The sequence below is a fragment of the Amblyomma maculatum genome, chromosome 4 (genome assembly GCF_055883805.1).
Source record: "Amblyomma maculatum isolate TAMU_Amacu chromosome 4, ASM5588380v1, whole genome shotgun sequence".
Classification (NCBI taxonomy): Eukaryota; Metazoa; Arthropoda; class Arachnida; order Ixodida; family Ixodidae; genus Amblyomma; species Amblyomma maculatum.
The window spans coordinates 141389519-141406305 of record NC_139347.1 but is presented as its reverse complement, the minus strand read 5'-3'; the positions used below and the strand labels follow the sequence as shown (position 1 = coordinate 141406305).

At 45.5% G+C, this 16787-nt stretch overlaps 1 long non-coding RNA gene across 1 annotated transcript; it reads left to right on the top strand.

Annotated features, from left to right (window-relative positions):
* Positions 1 to 11372: 11372 nt before the first annotated feature.
* LOC146193202 (uncharacterized) lies at positions 11373 to 13309 on the top strand. Its single transcript, XR_014706800.1, has 4 exons — positions 11373 to 11515; positions 11594 to 11701; positions 12983 to 13165; positions 13238 to 13309. It is a non-coding gene; the product is annotated as an uncharacterized LOC146193202 (long non-coding RNA).
* Positions 13310 to 16787: the final 3478 nt, after the last annotated feature.

Sequence of the window (16787 nt, the reverse complement as noted above, 5' to 3'; positions counted from 1 at the left end):
GTTTCCAATTGCAAGTTGTGATGAGAGTACCCATATTTACTGTTCGGTCATCGCAATTGTGATATTACAGATGAACAATGAAATATCCCCGCAGGGGGCACCTGTTAAAGCAGGTGTTTGCGTGTACTGTGCGACACCACGGACCCCAGCACCCACGCTTAGCCGTGCGTGGCATCGCCGTGTCTGGGGAAAAGGGGATCCTGGTGGTTGAGCCGATGCCGAGTGTTTGGACCTTTATGGCCCCTCGCCGGAGGCAACACACCACTTTGGCCCACGCTTCCCATAGACGGTACCCCTGGGCTGACCCACCCGGGGGAAATCGGCAGTCGCCTTTTCCTGTCCTTCACTTCATCTTTCACTTTCCTATCTCTTTTCTCAGCACTGTGCTGTCTCCTCCTCATTTCTTGTTTATCCTTTTTTCTTGGCGGCGAGGGTTAACCTTGTGTGGAGTAGCTACCCTGAGTTGCCCATATTTGGTTATAGTAGCGGTGTACTGCTGGCGTGGGCAGGACTTCTTGCAAGTTCCTGTCCCGTCCCCTCGTTGGGCTCCATGGTGGGTGGCAGGCACAACTACCGAAAACACAAACCCTTTCATGGATTCTTTCTCCCAAACAAATGATCGCCCTCCAAACAAGCGAGGGCGGACCGATGCTACAAGCCATTTCTTTGTGAAAACAAAAGAGATTTTCCCAAAGTTCCATGTCATACATAGCGAGGAGCTAGAAAAACCGGCTCGAAAAATCTCCCCTTTCATAGTGTCAAAGTGTCTCACTAAAGACCTCGGCCCTGGATACAAAGTATCAAAACTTGCAAATGGTGACCTCTTGCTAGAAGTACAAACCAAGTGTCAGTCCTCCAATCTGAAAAACATTGTGTCGCTTGGGGACATCCCCGTCGTCATCACCCCCCATTGATCCTTGAACATTGTAAAAGGACTAATATCTGAGATAGACTTCATTGCTCTCACTGAAGATGAAATGGCAGAAGGACTAGCAGACCAAAACGTCATCGCGGTTCACAGAATAAAAATCCGAAAGGATAACAAGGAGATCCCTACAAAACATCTGGTTCTGACTTTCAATAGCTGCACCCTCCCAGAGTCAATTGAAGTCGGATACATCAAAATAAACGTCCGACCGTACATCCCTAATCCGAGGAGATGCTTCAACTGCCAGAAATACGGCCATGGCTCGCAAAGTTGCCGTGGCCGCAGAACTTGTGCGAAATGTGCTGCAAACGACCACAATTCTGATAACTGCACCGCAGACCCACGCTGTGCAAACTGTGAGGGGGATCACCCCGCATACTCTCGATCCTGCCAAAAATGGAAAGAAGAAAAGCAGATCATAACACTAAAAACAACAAAGAACATCACATACAAAGAGGCACGTACCCAGTACAACAAAACCAAGAACACATTTCAGTTCACAGCGAAACCAAATCTCGCCGATGTGGTGCGACAGGGCGGGGCACCACAACGGCCTTCGGCACCTACCCAGACCTCAAACGAGGCTGAGGTAGTGCCATCCCCTGCCCCGGTGGAAGCAGCTCCCGCTCCTCCACCACCCCCAAAACAGGCTACGCGTCCCTCAGGGTCGGCGGGCCACAAGACCTCCGCCCACGAGGCAAGGTCTAAAAAGAAGGAACACGTGCCTCTGGCACGTTCGTCCAGCACCTCAGACGAGGTAATGGACATAGGCCAGGACAGCTCTTTGCCGTCTTCGTCACAGAGACGGCGGAGCTCCTTGGAACGAACCAAAACAGACAAGGCCCGAATCACGGGCCCTGGAAAAAACCTGACTTAATTTTCAAGCTTTCAACAAAATAATATGGCATTCCTGGTACAGTGGAACTGTAGAGGACTTCTAAAGAATATTAATGACATAAAAGACATTCTAGATACAGTCTCGCCAGTTGCACTGTGCGTACAGGAAACAAATTTAGGTTGCACGCACTCGAATATACTGAAAAAATATCAAGTCTTCCGCCGAGATCGACAGCAAGCAAGCAGGCCTTCGGGTGGTGCGGCCATCGTATTGCAAAGTGGAGTTCCAGCTCAAGAACTGAAATTAAACACTCCCTTAGAAGCTGTAGCAGCCAGAATAATTGCCTTTAAAACTCTTACGGTGTGTTCTGTCTATATTCAACCAAATCTTAAAATAACACTCCATGATCTAGAAAACCTTTTTTGCCAGCTACCAGAGCCCTACCTAGTAGTAGGAGATTTTAATGCACACTCTCCTTTGTGGGGAAGTGAAAAAACTGATACACGTGGACAGCTTATCGAGGATTTTATTCTTAGTTCAGACATTTGCTTATTGAACTCCTGTGAGCCCACGTACTGTTCACCAAGGACAGGAAAAATGAGTTTTTTAGATTTGGCTTTTAGTTCACCTTCCCTTTTTAATGATTTTAAATGGGATGTTCTGAACAACCCGTATAGTAGCGACCACCTGCCAGCAATAATCAGCTTATCATCCTCACCATCACTCATGCCGACCAAACCGAAACGGTGGAAACTTCACTTAGCAGATTGGGAGCTTTTTAAAGTAGAGGCGAATCTAGGAGCAGTTTTTACAGATGCCCTTAGTGTCGACAGAATAAATGAGTTGTTCACGACTTGCATTATCACTGCCGCTCACCTCGCCATTCCACAGTCCTTAGGTGTGGTGCGACAAAAACACAAGACGTGGTGGTCTCGGGAATGTAAGGAAGCCAAAAAGCGACAAAATAAAGCATGGGGTGTTTTCCGAAGGTACCCTACACACGAAAATCTTACAGCTTTTAAAAAGGCCAAAGCTAAAGCTCGATACATCCGTCGCAACTCTGAAAAAGAATCCTGGCAGAAGTATGTCACGTCAATAAATAGCTCAATGACGTCTAAAAAAATGTGGGAACAAGTTCGTAAACTCAGTGGAAACTTTTCCCCGTTTACAATTCCCATCCTCACAGCCCCTGGTGTTCAGACTAGCATAGAAGAACAGGCCAATATACTAGGCGAACATTTCACACACGTTTCAAGTTCGTCACACTACACAGAAACATTCCTAAAATACAAAAACATAGCTGAGAAACAAAAACTCCCAACAAGTGGTGGCAGAAATGAATCATATAATAGTTTTATTACACTCCAAGAAGTAAAGAACGTCCTTGCTGCTGGAAAACAGACTGCGCCTGGTCCTGACGAAATTCATTATGAAATGCTGGCTCATTTATCCGAATCCTCTGTAGAGGCACTTGTGAAATTTTTTAACAAAATTTGGACTCTGGGTAAACTCCCGGAGGCTTGGAAACAAGCCGTTATTGTTCCGTTTCTGAAACCAGGAAAGCCGCCGACCTCAGCGGGCAGTTACAGACCCATAGCTCTGACCAGCTGTTTAGCAAAATGTTTTGAAAGTGTTTTAAACATCCGACTAACTTTCATCTTAGAATCTCATAAACTTCTTAACGTTCATCAGTGTGGTTTTAAAAAAGGGTGTGCAACGACCGACCACTTAGTGCGTCTTGAAAATACTGTCAGGGAAGCGTTCATACATAAACAAAATTGCCTGGCCGTTTTCTTTGACATGGAAAAGGCATACGATACGACTTGGAGGTTCGGGATCCTACGCGATATAGCAGATTTGGGCATCCGAGGCTGGATGCTAAATGTTCTGAAGGACTTTCTATCAGGTCGTTCATTTCAAGTACGTCTCGGTACCACCTTCTCGAGGAACTTTATTCAAGAGAATGGGGTACCCCAGGGGTGCATTTTAAGTACAACTTTTTTTATTGTAAAAATGAATTTATTAGCAAGGTAATCCCAAAATCCATTATGTTCTCGCTGTATGTCGACGACCTTCAAATAGCCTGCACATCGTCAAACATATCAATTTGTGAAAGACAAGTACAATTAACACTAAATAAACTAGACTCATGGGCTTTTAAAAATGGGTTCAAATTTTCCCCACAGAAAACCGTGGCAGTAATGTTCTCGCTGAAACGAGGTATATAGATCAATCCCAAGCTACACTTAAATGGGATTGAGTTGCCAGTAAAGAGCGAACATAAATTTTTGGGTGTAACGTTTGACAGAAAACTAACATTCCTGCCTCACATAAACATCCTAAAGAGGAAAGCCATAAAATCTCTAAACATACTGAAGGTTCTCTCTCGGAAACACTGGGGGTCTGATAGGGCGTGTCTTCTACATATATATCGATCTGTTGTGCGGTCTAGCTTGGACTACGGGTCCATAGTCTACGGGTCAGCTAGACCATCATATCTAAGGAAATTGGACCCGGTACATAACTTAGGTTTACGCCTTTCTTGTGGTGCTTACAGAACATCCCCTGTTGATAGTCTGTATGCAGAGACGAATGAGCCTCCGCTGAAAGATAGAAGGGCTTCACTTACATGTGCTTATGTCCTTAGAATAAGGTCACAGAAAAAACACCTCTGCTATCCAATAGTCTCAACATGCCGCTCACGAGTAATTTTCACAAATAAACCACAAGCAACGAGGCCACTGATAATGCGTTTCGAAAACATTTGCAGTGAGCTAGAAATTCTGGACACCTTGCCCGACACTGCACCAAAAAACAGCCCCCTACCCCCATGGTACAAACTTCCAAATGTCTGTGATCTCACTCTAACACACTTCAACAAAAGCCAAACTCCTAAAGAGCATATAATACAAGAATTTCGCACAATAAAAGAAAAGTACAGTAATTATACAGAGTTTTATACAGATGGATCAAAAACTTCTACTTATGTTGGCTGTGCCGTAGTTGAAGAGAACTGGGAACAAATAATTAGGCTTCCTCAGTGCGCATCAATCTTTACAGCTGAATCCTATGCTATCCTGACAGCTGTAGAAAAAATAGAGAATGAAGGCATTGGGAACAGTGTCATCTACACCGATTCGTTGAGTGTACTGATGGCTTTAAATCACAGAAATGCTGCCATGCCTCTAATCGGTGACATAATACATAATGTAAAAATGATCACGACACAAGGACATAACATAGTGTTCTGTTGGGTCCCTAGTCACGTAGGCATTGACGGCAATGAAAGAGCAGACAAATGTGCTGCACTTGCCCACAACAAATTGATTCAGAAAGTAAACATACCACATAGTGATTGCTTGAAATTAATAAAACATAAACAGATGAATAAATGGCAGTCCAGATGGAACAACCAAGAAAATAATAAGTTGCGTCTCATAAAGCCTGTACTAGGAGAATGGCAATCGAGCACACATCAACGTTTTATGGAAGTGATAGTATGCCGTCTTCGTATTGGACATACACATCTAACACATAACTTTCTGCTAATGAAACATAACAAACCGACCTGTGAAGAATGTGGCGAGATACTCACTGTAAACCACATTCTAATTACATGCTCAAAACTTGAGGCACTACGGAGAAAACATTTTACTATATTTTACAATCATACCATCCCATTCCATCCCACCTTGTTTTTAGGAGAAAGAGCACTTGTAAACCTAGCATCTGTTTTCAGTTTCCTAGAAGAAGGAAGCTTTTTAAATAAACTATAGATTTAACATATCCATTTCCTCTTTTGCAACCAGAACATACATTAACCTCGCTCTTGGCGCATGATAGCCTTAGTTGCTTATGCGCCATAAAACCCAACACAACACAACACAAACACAATGAAATATAAAACTCCTGAAATTTGCCCTGGACAACTCATATTCACTCATATTAATATGCATAGACATAGGCATGTGCATGGGGGAGGGGGGAGGAAGAGGGGAGGGGGGAGTGCAGCCGCCCTCTCTAATGCTCTCAGTGGGGCGCCAAGTCTGCCCCATACATTTACTCTGCTGGACCATCTGTTATTTCCACAATGTATTTTTTTTTTCTTTTACTATACTGTCGGCTGACGACACGTGGTGCTGCATTACAAGAACTGCTCATAAGTGGTTGCTTAACCATGACGTCTGCCTTAGTGTATCCAGTAATAAGACAGTGTCTGGGTTCACTGTACACAATGTTGAACATAACCATCACAGGAATACAGGCGCTAGATTTCAGCAAGTTTATTCCATGTTTGGAACTCAAGAAGGCTGTATAATATTCCAAGTTTGTGCACTCACATGTAGTATCAACATTTTCTTTCATTTGTAGTGAACTGAATTTGGACACTCGAAAGCAGTTATGACTGTCTTGCGTCGAGTAAATATAGCATGACATAGCAAAAAATGCATCCGAGTAACAATGCTCTCTGCTGTATACTTGTTTGCTGCAGGTGCCGGAAGGTGCTGAGCTGCTGTCATGGACAGAAGCCATGGTGTCTACCAAAGTGTTTTTTTAAAATTCCCTGACTTTTCCAGGTTTTCCCTGACTATTTCCTTTAAATTCCCTGACCGAAGTCCTGAAAAATAGTTTTGACTAATGCCATTAAAACGAATATATTGCATAGATAGACATTATGCACAATGCAAAATATTTTATTCAAGTGTACAAAACAACTGATCTGCTGTCAAAGAGAGAAAAAAACATTGGTCAGCTATTTTAGGGACCTTGTTTTAGAGAATTAATTTCTTCCTCAAGACAAGCAGCCTGCAACTGTGCATCGTCGATGACCTTTTGCCTCTTTTGTTTAAGCTCTTTTACAAGAGCAGCCACTCTCTTCTTCTTCCTTTCAGCATCCGATGTGTCCAACCTCTCTTGCTTCTTTCTTTGCAGGTCTTCCTTCCATCGGGCGTTGGCACTGCGGACCATTTGCATCATTGTGTTTGTGGCACAGTTGCTTTGCGCCAACCTCTGGAGACAATGCGATAGCTGGATCCAAGCAGCTTGCTCCTCTGGTCAACTTGTATTGTAAAGGTGACCTTTTCATCACCTTTTGTGAACACTTCTTTACGAATGCAATACAGTCTTTTTTGAAGCTGAGCACAGCCAGTGCGATGGTGTGGGGATCTTGAGAAGCTCATTTTTTGCAGCAAACCCAATGTTGAATGTAGTAGAAGCAATCATGTTATCAGGTTTCTCCAAGTCAATCCTAAGTAGCTTGGTGGACGTGTTGGCAGCTTGCAGGACTTCCTTCCGGACGATTCTAGCGAGCAATGACCGCAACAGGCGATCCAGTGTAGGGGTTAGAAAGGGCACCATTGGCTTGTCTGTCTGAAATTCTGCCAAAAATGGTTCCAGGTCTTCAGCAATTGATAGCATAAATGCTAATTTAACAGGCAGCATCTTGTCCCCTACTGCATTTTCAACAATGCTCTAGCTAGCACAAGCGGCCTTTAAAGCGTTAACTTCATTGCGCTCGTAGTGTCTCATGGCTACGCCTGGCCGCACCTGCGGTTACTGGTACGTGCGGGCGAGCGGGCATTGGGAAATTTCCCTGACTCTGCAATCTTTTTAGAAATATCCCTGACAATTCCCTGACTTTTCCAGGCATCTTAAGATTCCCTGACAATTCCCGGTTTTCCCGGTCGGTAGACACCCTGGAAGCAGACAGCGCCATCCTTCAAGATAGTGCTGGACCTGCTGCCACTACGGAAGGTCAACAACAAAACACTACAAAAGAGGTCAACAACAGTGAACGCACTGCTGATGTCAGTGCAGCACTCAGTAACAGTGCTCACTGTGAGCCAGTTTATTGGCTGCCCAGCCAGTACACAGCCTGCAGTTGCAGGACCAGCTACTACTAATTCTGGCAATAGAAAGAGGGCATCCTCATCAGCTGTCCAGCAGCTACTCATAGCACATAAAGAGGCAGCGGAAAAAGCTGAAAGCGCCGCTAAAAAAAGCAGGAAACTGCAAAAAAAAGTTGTTCGGCGCATGGAGGAATCGAATGGGATTCAAAGTAGGATGTTTGAAATTATGGAGGCATTTTTCGTTAAAAAAACTCAATAAATTCAAATTTCTTTGGTATGCGTACGTCACATGCTCATTTTGTGCAACAATTCATCACTGAGAGTTCTGCGTATCAGTTTCCTGAATCACATCCAGTTTTGTATCACAACACAGAGCACTGTTGGCAGCTTCAATTAGAAAAAATGTGATCTGCTAGAGCATCTCGAACTGCTACTCCAGGCGCATCATGCCGACTGCTGGTGCACACTGGCTGAGTGCGCCTTTGGTCTTCAGACTGAGCTGCATCAAGCCAAGCTACATCACAGCGATCTGACATTTGTTCACACACATTGTGAAGTACACAGGCAGCACGAATGGCAGTGTTAGTGTGAGGTCACGAACATCAGGGAGAGTGTACCATAGTGGTAATGGTTCCAATTAGTACAGTATAATCTCGTTACAACAGATCCGTTTACTACGGATATTCGGATATAACATACCGATTTGCGATGTTTGGTCGGTTTTCCAATATCTTCAGTTGACTGAACTTCGCTTACTGCGGATTCGGCTACAACGGACATTCGGTTAGAACGGACGAAATTTTGAAGATAATTTGGATCCGCACTTCATTACAGCGGACTTTTTGGCAGCAAACGCGATTTATTTTCAAATGGTCCTCGGATCGCGGCGACTGACAGCAACAGCAATGATGGCAGGTGCCATTTTGCCATCGCCGTCTACAGCTGTTGCGTACCAATAAACTCCGAACGTAAATCCGTCGATGCTCAACTCGCAGCCACGGCTCACCGGGGAAAAAAAAAAATCAGAGACCGACTTTAAACATAATTGACAACCAGCCCTCTGTTTTCAGCCAGACCGGCCAAGCTTGCTGCGAACATACTTTTTCGCGATCCAGTGCTCACTCACCTTTTTATGGACCTCTGGAGCACTAGCAAACTTTTCTCAAAACACTTTTTCGACGTACAAGGACGACGAAAAGAAATTCAAGCTGCACGGCATACACGCGCTCCGCTGCTTGAAATTTCGTTCGTCGCGCTTGCGACCGGGTGGTAATGAGAAGGAACGATGCTAGAATCATCCATGACGCAATGATGGACGACGAATTAGGCGTACAAGAAAGATGATAATTTGAGCAGCGGAGCTCGTAAGCGCTACGCTGTTCACAATTACTTTTATCGCATCACTGGGGCCCATCGCTGGTCCGTGGCAGATTGACATCGCGGCGTGCGCACATAGGAGACGGCCTCGCAAGGCCAACTGCTGGAAGGAGGTTCAAGATGATAAAACAGTGTATCAGGAGACGGCCTCGCAAGGCCAACTGCTGGAAGGCGGTTCAAGATGATAAAACAGTGTATCTGCACAACCACATGCTCCAACTTCCGAAATAACTACTCGGTAAACAGTAAACCGAACAGAGACTTTATTGAGGAGCTTTACTAACTACGCTTTGCGCCCTAGCCCGTGCTAACCACTGCCCATGCCGCCATCCAGCCGTCCAGCGTTGTAGCGCAGTTCGGAAAACCAGAAACGGAGTAGATTTTTCCATAGAGCTTTTTGATGAGCTTTTAGAGATTAAATTCTGCTTTCTGGACAGAGTACAGCAAATAATTCGAATCACTATCGCAGTTATTTTATTTTAGCAGAGAGCCCATAAACAGGGTCGTTTCGTATTAGTTTCGTATCACGCAAATGTGCCGTAGACTTTTGCAGCGGTTTTTTTCTGTTTAGCCTTACCTGCCCAGTGCCCACGTGTGTGACGGCTAACGCAAGGATCTACATCTACCTTGGCTAACGCGCGTGGACAGAATGTATACGGACGATTCAGTGAGCGCAGGGCCTTCTAAGTCAACAAAACGGAAGCAAATATCTCTAAAAGAAAAGCTTCAAATTATCGAACAAGTTGAAAAAGGGAAGAAGCAGTCGGACGTCGCAGAGGCTTTTGGCCTATCGAAACTAAAGTCCCTAGATCCGTTTTTTAACAAAAACTAAGTAGCGAAAACGTTTGCGGCGCCGCCGACGCATTTTATTGGACAGAACGCACTTCCGGTTGGGAGCTTCTTCCGTCGGCCATGTTCTTCCTACGCAGTACCAGCGGTGCATAGCTCGGCCGGCTTGTCGGCGCGTCGCGCTTGATTTCTTGCTCGTGAAGTTCATTCGGCGACATATTTTCAGCGGTGGCCACTTGTATATTTGTCGCCGTTTGCTGCAAGTCGCTTTACGGTCCCGGGCGCTTCTTGCTGCCTGTAGCAGAAGCCGAAATGCCGGGCTGTTGTGCCTTCGGGTGCACAACCCAGTCGGGAAAAGGGTTGGCGATGTTCACAGTGCCGCTTGGGAAGAGTGATGTTGCGAGACAGAAAGTGTGGCTCCATAGGATTGCGAGAAAAGATTTCAAGCCAACGAAGTCTAGCAAGCTGTGCGAGGTAAGTTCTATTAATGCTTTCCAATGTAGATTCGCTGCTCTAATAGCGAGCGCTGGCTAGCGTGCGAGATTTGGTAAGGGGTGTGTTTGTTGATAACGCGCGTTGTAAAAGTATGCCAGTTGAAGAATGTGCGCATATTTCAGCCTCCGCAATGCCCGGAACTCTTCCGGCTCAAACTGCAGCTAATTAATTGAGATAAAGTTAACGAAAACCATTTCATGCGTGCACCACGACGTTTCGCCCAGTAATGCGCTCCGAAATTGTAGCCTCTTGCGAAGTGTTGTGCATTATATAACGCGCTCCAAATTGATGCATATACATTTATTCGTTCTCGCGCATAGCGCATGAGCGAATTGCTGTTTGCAGTGTTAGGTGCACATGTGCACTGCATGGCAAAAGTTCACGGGGACGCGGGTACAAAAGTGTTTTATTTTCATGCTGCACCGAAGGGCAGTCTCAACGTAAAGTGTCCATAACATTCGTGTGCTCTCATTCCCGCGACAGGACTAATCCGCAAGACAGCCTGTAATAAATTATTTCATGCCCACCGATCTATCTTAAAAGCCTAAATTGCTTTATTCTGACCGACCGCACAGGTAGATTTTTTATGTTTCGTCTTCATACCTAATATTAGTACTATTGCCCTTTACAGCTTCATTTTACCGAAGATCAGTTCGAGCCACTGATTCTAAGGAATTTTGGAGTAAAGAAGCTGAAATGTACTGCTGTTCCATCAGTATTTTCACATCGGCCAGCCAAACCGTCCCGCAAACCACCACATGCTCGCGGTACTGACCACACCTTGGGTGAGTGCGCTTTGAAAATTTGAAAAATTACAAGTTACATAGTGCCGAATTCCTCAATTGTTTTAGTCTAACCAGTGATTTACCTATTAGACCTCCATTACGCAGGATTTTAATTGAGACTGCATTGTTGCTTCCACACAGTTACGCCTGCGGCCTGTTCTTCAGGGTCATCTGCAGGTGTGCTGGATGCTTCAGGTGAGATAGCTGTGTATTGTTATTTTACAGCTGTGTGGTATTGCAAACTTGTGTACAAGGCGGCCTCGGTGATGACACTTTTCTTTTTTTACAGATAGGAACACGGCACAGGAGGTTCCATTTGACACTGAGGAGAATCCATGTACAAATGCCTGTGTTATGCAGAGTGTTGTAATTGAGCCTCCGGGGAGGACAGTACTGCTCTGCACATCTGACAATGCAGCACTGACGATTACAGTGGCTCCAACACACATGCAAGGTAAATGTTTATTACATTTTGTATGCATTTCCACAAATGGCAAGGCTCAGCAATTGGTAAAATATTCATTATTTGCAGGCACTGTCAGCCGTTCGCTTCTCAAATCCCAGAAGAAACCTGTCACAACCACACTGTCGTCTGTCAGCCATTCCCAACCGTCAATAGGAAATGCGCCTACCTTACAGCGTAAGTGAACTACAGTCGCCGACCGATAAATCGGACGCTGATAATTCGGACATGCTCGTTTATTCGGACAGCTCTGCGGCACCGCCACTGGCCCCATAAACATGATGTGTAAGGACGACCGATATTTCGGACAGCCTCCGGCTCTATATTCGATAATCCGGACTCTAAACAGGGTGCCTCGATGCGCGCGCTTCCCCCGCCGCCGTTCCTAGTTAAAAAAAAAAAAAAAAAAAGAAAGAAAGGAGACGAGCGCCTTCCTTTGGCGCCTACTCGCAATAAGCGACTGTGGCCTCCGTGATCGGCGAACGGTGCGCCGTCGGCATTGCTGGAGCTGATCACGGAGGCGGCGGTGCGACAGGACAGTTGCGACGGGAGAACAGCAGGCGGCGCTCCACTCCGCATGACTGGCCCTCGGGCATGTTTGGCCTCCCCGCGTCTTCGCCATCGGCCACCAGTTTGTGCTCGTTTGTTCAGTGCCTCGTGCGTAACGTTAGGCTAGGTTCTTTCAAGTGACCATACGACAACGTTTCTCTTGAGTTTGACGACAGGCCACTGCAAATGGCGCCAACGGTGCCTTCGCGGTCCGTGCCGACGGCGGCGAAACGTGGGAAATACACGACGCTGACAATGGCGAAGAAAGCAGCCATAATACAGCAAGTGCTGAGCGGCCGTTCTCAAGTCGAAGTTGCCCGTGAGTTCAACATCTCCAAGCAAACGATATCGGACTATATGAAGAATAGGTCCAAGATTCTTGAGGCCACGGAGAAGACAACAACAGCTGAACAGAAAAGGCTGCGACAAGGCCTTTACCCGAAGTTGGAAGAAGCGTTGAACATCTGGCTTAACGCTACTGTCGCCCAGCGTGTTCCTGTTTCTGGCCACCTTTTGAAGCATAAGGCTGAGACACTCGCACTGCGGCTTGGCATCGAAGGATTTCAGTTCAGCGACGGTTGGCTCAGGAATTTTAAAAAGCGGTTCGACCTCGCCTTCAAAAAAATGTGCGGTGAAAGTGGTGCAGTGAGTTGCACGTAAGCGGAAGTGCGTGCAGCAACGCATCGACAAATTCTTCCCGAAACAGGCACCCTAAAATGTAAATAAACAGGTATTTTTTGCTTCATTCGTTTTTTCGGACATTCGATATTTCGGACTGGTTTACATTCCCCGTGGAGTCCGAATTATCGGTCGTTGACTGTATATCATGCAATTTTCATATCACGAAAGTGCTCTAATTTGGCCTCCACAATTAACTCCAAATGTGGGAAATACGTTCTTATTTTGCAGACACTGACATTCAGCTCCAACTAAGTGATAACCAGACACATGGTTGTAGAGAACAGGTGCCCAGCGCTGGTGAATGTGCACATGTGGAGAGCTGCATCAGTGAGCCTCCAAGAAAAAAGCTACGAACAGATGAACCTGGCTGCACAGGAGGAGTATCAACGTCTGTTTGTTCATGCACGCAAGGTTAGTGTTGATGTCTCAGTTTTGTGAAGCTTTAGTCTGCTAAATAGGATGGATTATGGGGTTTTGTTTCAGATGATGCTAATCCTCAGGTTGAAAGCATGCGAAAAGAAATAGACAGCTTGAAAAGAAAGCTTTCTGGGTGCCAAAAGCGAGTAAGGACATTGGAAAGGCAAAAGCAAAAACTTGCGAAAGGTAATAGCATTGCATTGAAAACAGTAATATTCATAAACATAACAGCATGAGATTAACACCATAGCATCTGCATCTCGTGCATGGAATTCCATTTTCAAATTGTTCTTAAGGAAGTAAAACTTATACATGGTAATCCTCATGGCTGCCCCTGATTATTTCATTTTTGCTTCAAAGGAGATGTTCATACAGAGGCTTGTCATGTAGTCCACTTTAGTGCTTAAACAAAGCATTTCTGCCTGTTTACTGTGTGTACCATAAAGGTTAAAAAGAAAATGCATTGCTTGTAATACATTTTGTCTCAAATAAATGCAAATGGTAAAGCCTGGTGCAAAGAATAATAGTGCACTTGATGCTATTTTCGTTTCAAACTTTTTTTTTATTAAAAAAAAAAGCAGCCACCCATACGGATAGAACTCCGACTTTATTATACCTGATATTTCCATTCGCTATTCTGATGTGCAGGCGTCGACAAACATTTCAACGAGGATCAGATCCAAAGCCTCCAGAAGACCTCAATGCAAGGCACAACGTGGAGCGATGACACTGTTGTGAAGGCTTTAAAGATAAGGCTCGCCTGTGGATCCCGGGGCTACAACGTCGTCCGGGAACTGGCCTGCCCTCTTCCCACAGAACGAACCTTGCAACGGAGGATCGAAAGCTTTAAATTCAGACCAGGAATTCTCAAAGAAATGATGGACTTACTGAAGATAAAGGTTGGCAAATAAAATAAATTGTTTGCAGAGAATTTTCACTACGCGTATAGCTTGCATTAATAGTGGGCTCCAGTAATTATTTCGTGTAAACGTTCCCCCTTTTTTACTTTTCAGATCAGTCTTCTGTGCGAGGAAGAGAGGCATGCCGTGCTGATGATCGACGAGATTCAGCTGTCCAAAGGTTTGGACTTCGATCAATCAACTGGCCGGATCATCGGTATGCCGTCTGTTCCACTTTTGAATGGTAATCTACCGGAAGGCTTGGTGGCGACGCACGGCCTTGTAATGATGCTTGGAGGGCTGTCAACACGATGGAAGCAGACAGTCGCATACGAGTTGACAGAGAACAGCTTTCATGCTCCAACAGTCAAAATGAAAATTGAAGCTCTCATCGAAGCATGCGAAAATATTAATGTAAAAGTGCATGCCATCATTGGTGACATGGGGCCCTGCAACCAAGCACTGTGGCGATGTTTTGGCCTTTCGGTGGGCAAGTGCACACAACGGAAGTGCTATATCAAGCATCCGCAAGATGCTGCACGGTGCCTCTACTTCATGGCAGATGTGCCCCATCTACTGAAGAATCTCAGAAGTCATCTCACTAGAGGGCAGAGTATATATTTGCCAGATGACATTGTTGAGGCGAACAAACTCCCAACAGATGACGTCTCTGTCAAGCCTATAGAGGAGCTTATAGAACTCGAGGCAGGGGCCGAGTTTAAAGCAGCACCAAGACTGAACAAAGCATGCATCAGTCCTGGCCATTTTGACAAAATGAAAGTGGCACCAGCCTACACTTTCTTCCATCATGATACTGCTGCAGCACTCAGGTACCATGTGGAGATTGGGCATTTGGATTGCACAGCACTGACAACTGCTTGGTTTGTTGACCAGGTGCAAAAATGGTTTGCACTGATGACCTCCAGGACGAAAAAAGAAGCCTTACTTCACAGGAGAAAAGATGGCGTCAACTTTCTGGAAAGCATCATATGTCTCTTCCAAAACATCTTTATTGGCAGTAAAGGGGGTGCGTGGAAGCCAGTTCAAACTGGTGTTCTTTTATCGACAAGGTCAGCACTCGAAATTCAGGATGGACTTTTCAAGAACTATGGCTTCAACTTTCTTCTGTTTTCTCGTTTGAGTCAAGATGCTCTGGAGAATTTCTTCTCAACAATTCGGCTCCGCAACCCTGTGCCGAAGCCAAAGGATTTCAAATGTGCACTGCGAAGTGCATCATTATCACAGTTCCTGCGGCCCAGCCCTAATGGCAGCTATACAACTGTCGATGGCGAGATGCTAGTTGGACTTAAAGACCAGCGCACAAAACCGCAGCCAACATCCATCATTTGCCCAACAAAGGCAATGTTGGAATGCATCACTTGTGAAGAGGCTAGTTAGGACGATTGAGGTCGGTCGCCTAACGCACGTCTCGTCAAGTTTATTTTATTACGAGATGGGCTTCCCTGCAGTGCGATGACGAAAGACATACTCTTGTTACAACGGTGAGGCCGCTGACCATAAGTGTCCACTGAAATAGACTAGGCCTAGCAACAAGTAAGGCAGGCAAGGAGCAGCCGCAGCACCCAGCGTGCTCGCAGGAGGCACCGTTACTGAAGCTCTACCCTTAAGCAGGCATATGCTGCTGTTGCACGCGTACAGCAGGCAGTCGATAATATGTCTTTTTGAATGTGTACTATAGGTATCAAGCAGTGCTTCAATGCTGCGCCGTTCCATGGTCTCGGCTACAGCGACCAAAATTAATGTCAGCTGAACATCGCTGTGCTGTCTATGGTAGCCTTCACAAGTTTTAGTGAATAAAGATGGCAATTGAGTATAGTCTTGGCTACAGTGAGCTGTAGTCGACAATTGTTTACATCACAGGATCTGCGTTCAATCCCACAAAAGCGCGAGGGCGACCCGGTCTGCCGGGCATGCAGGCAGCCGCGCCAGTCATTGGGGAACAATCGGTGGTCATCATGTGCACATCTGGATAAATCAGCTCATATCCAATTATCTAAATACCACTGTTGCATATTTCTATCATTGGCTCCAGAGCCATTTGTCGTGTTTTGCACGTCTGCTTCTCTAGGTCAGCTCCATGTTGGAGAGAAGCCGCAGTAGGCAAACAGACGAAGCAAGTACTCCAACTGTAAGTAAACAAACCAACAGCTCGGTATGTCTGTGGGCTGCGCATGATTTCAGTCTGCAATCTTGATTTTTTTCGCTTTCATTGTGGCACACGCTGGAAGGAAAATTCAGGAGTCATTTTAAATAGCTGCTGTAGCAGCGCCACTAATATGGAGTTCAGACTAATGTGCACATTTCGGCTCTCTCTTGTGCATATCATTCATGAACCTACGCATATGCTGATAACTCTGAGCACCGATCAATAGTGCCTTCAGGGAAGACAGATGGCACTGAAGGATACGTTTTCATCCTTCAGCTTTTTTACTTCACTGCCTCCTGCCAACAGCTTATCATTCCTTTCTTGAGCAATGCTAGGGCTCATTTTTAACATCTTGGCAATAGGCCCTTTATGGCTGTTGAACACTTTTGAGGAACTTCCTAGTGAATACCTTTGGCATACCACCCATAACGCTTCATTTGATTTTGTCTACCGTAGGCCTGACAACCTTGTCGTTGACAAATAAGCTCAATTGGGAAGTACCTGCGTGTTTTCACAGCAGAATATCTGCTTCACTTGCTGCTCTTGCTTA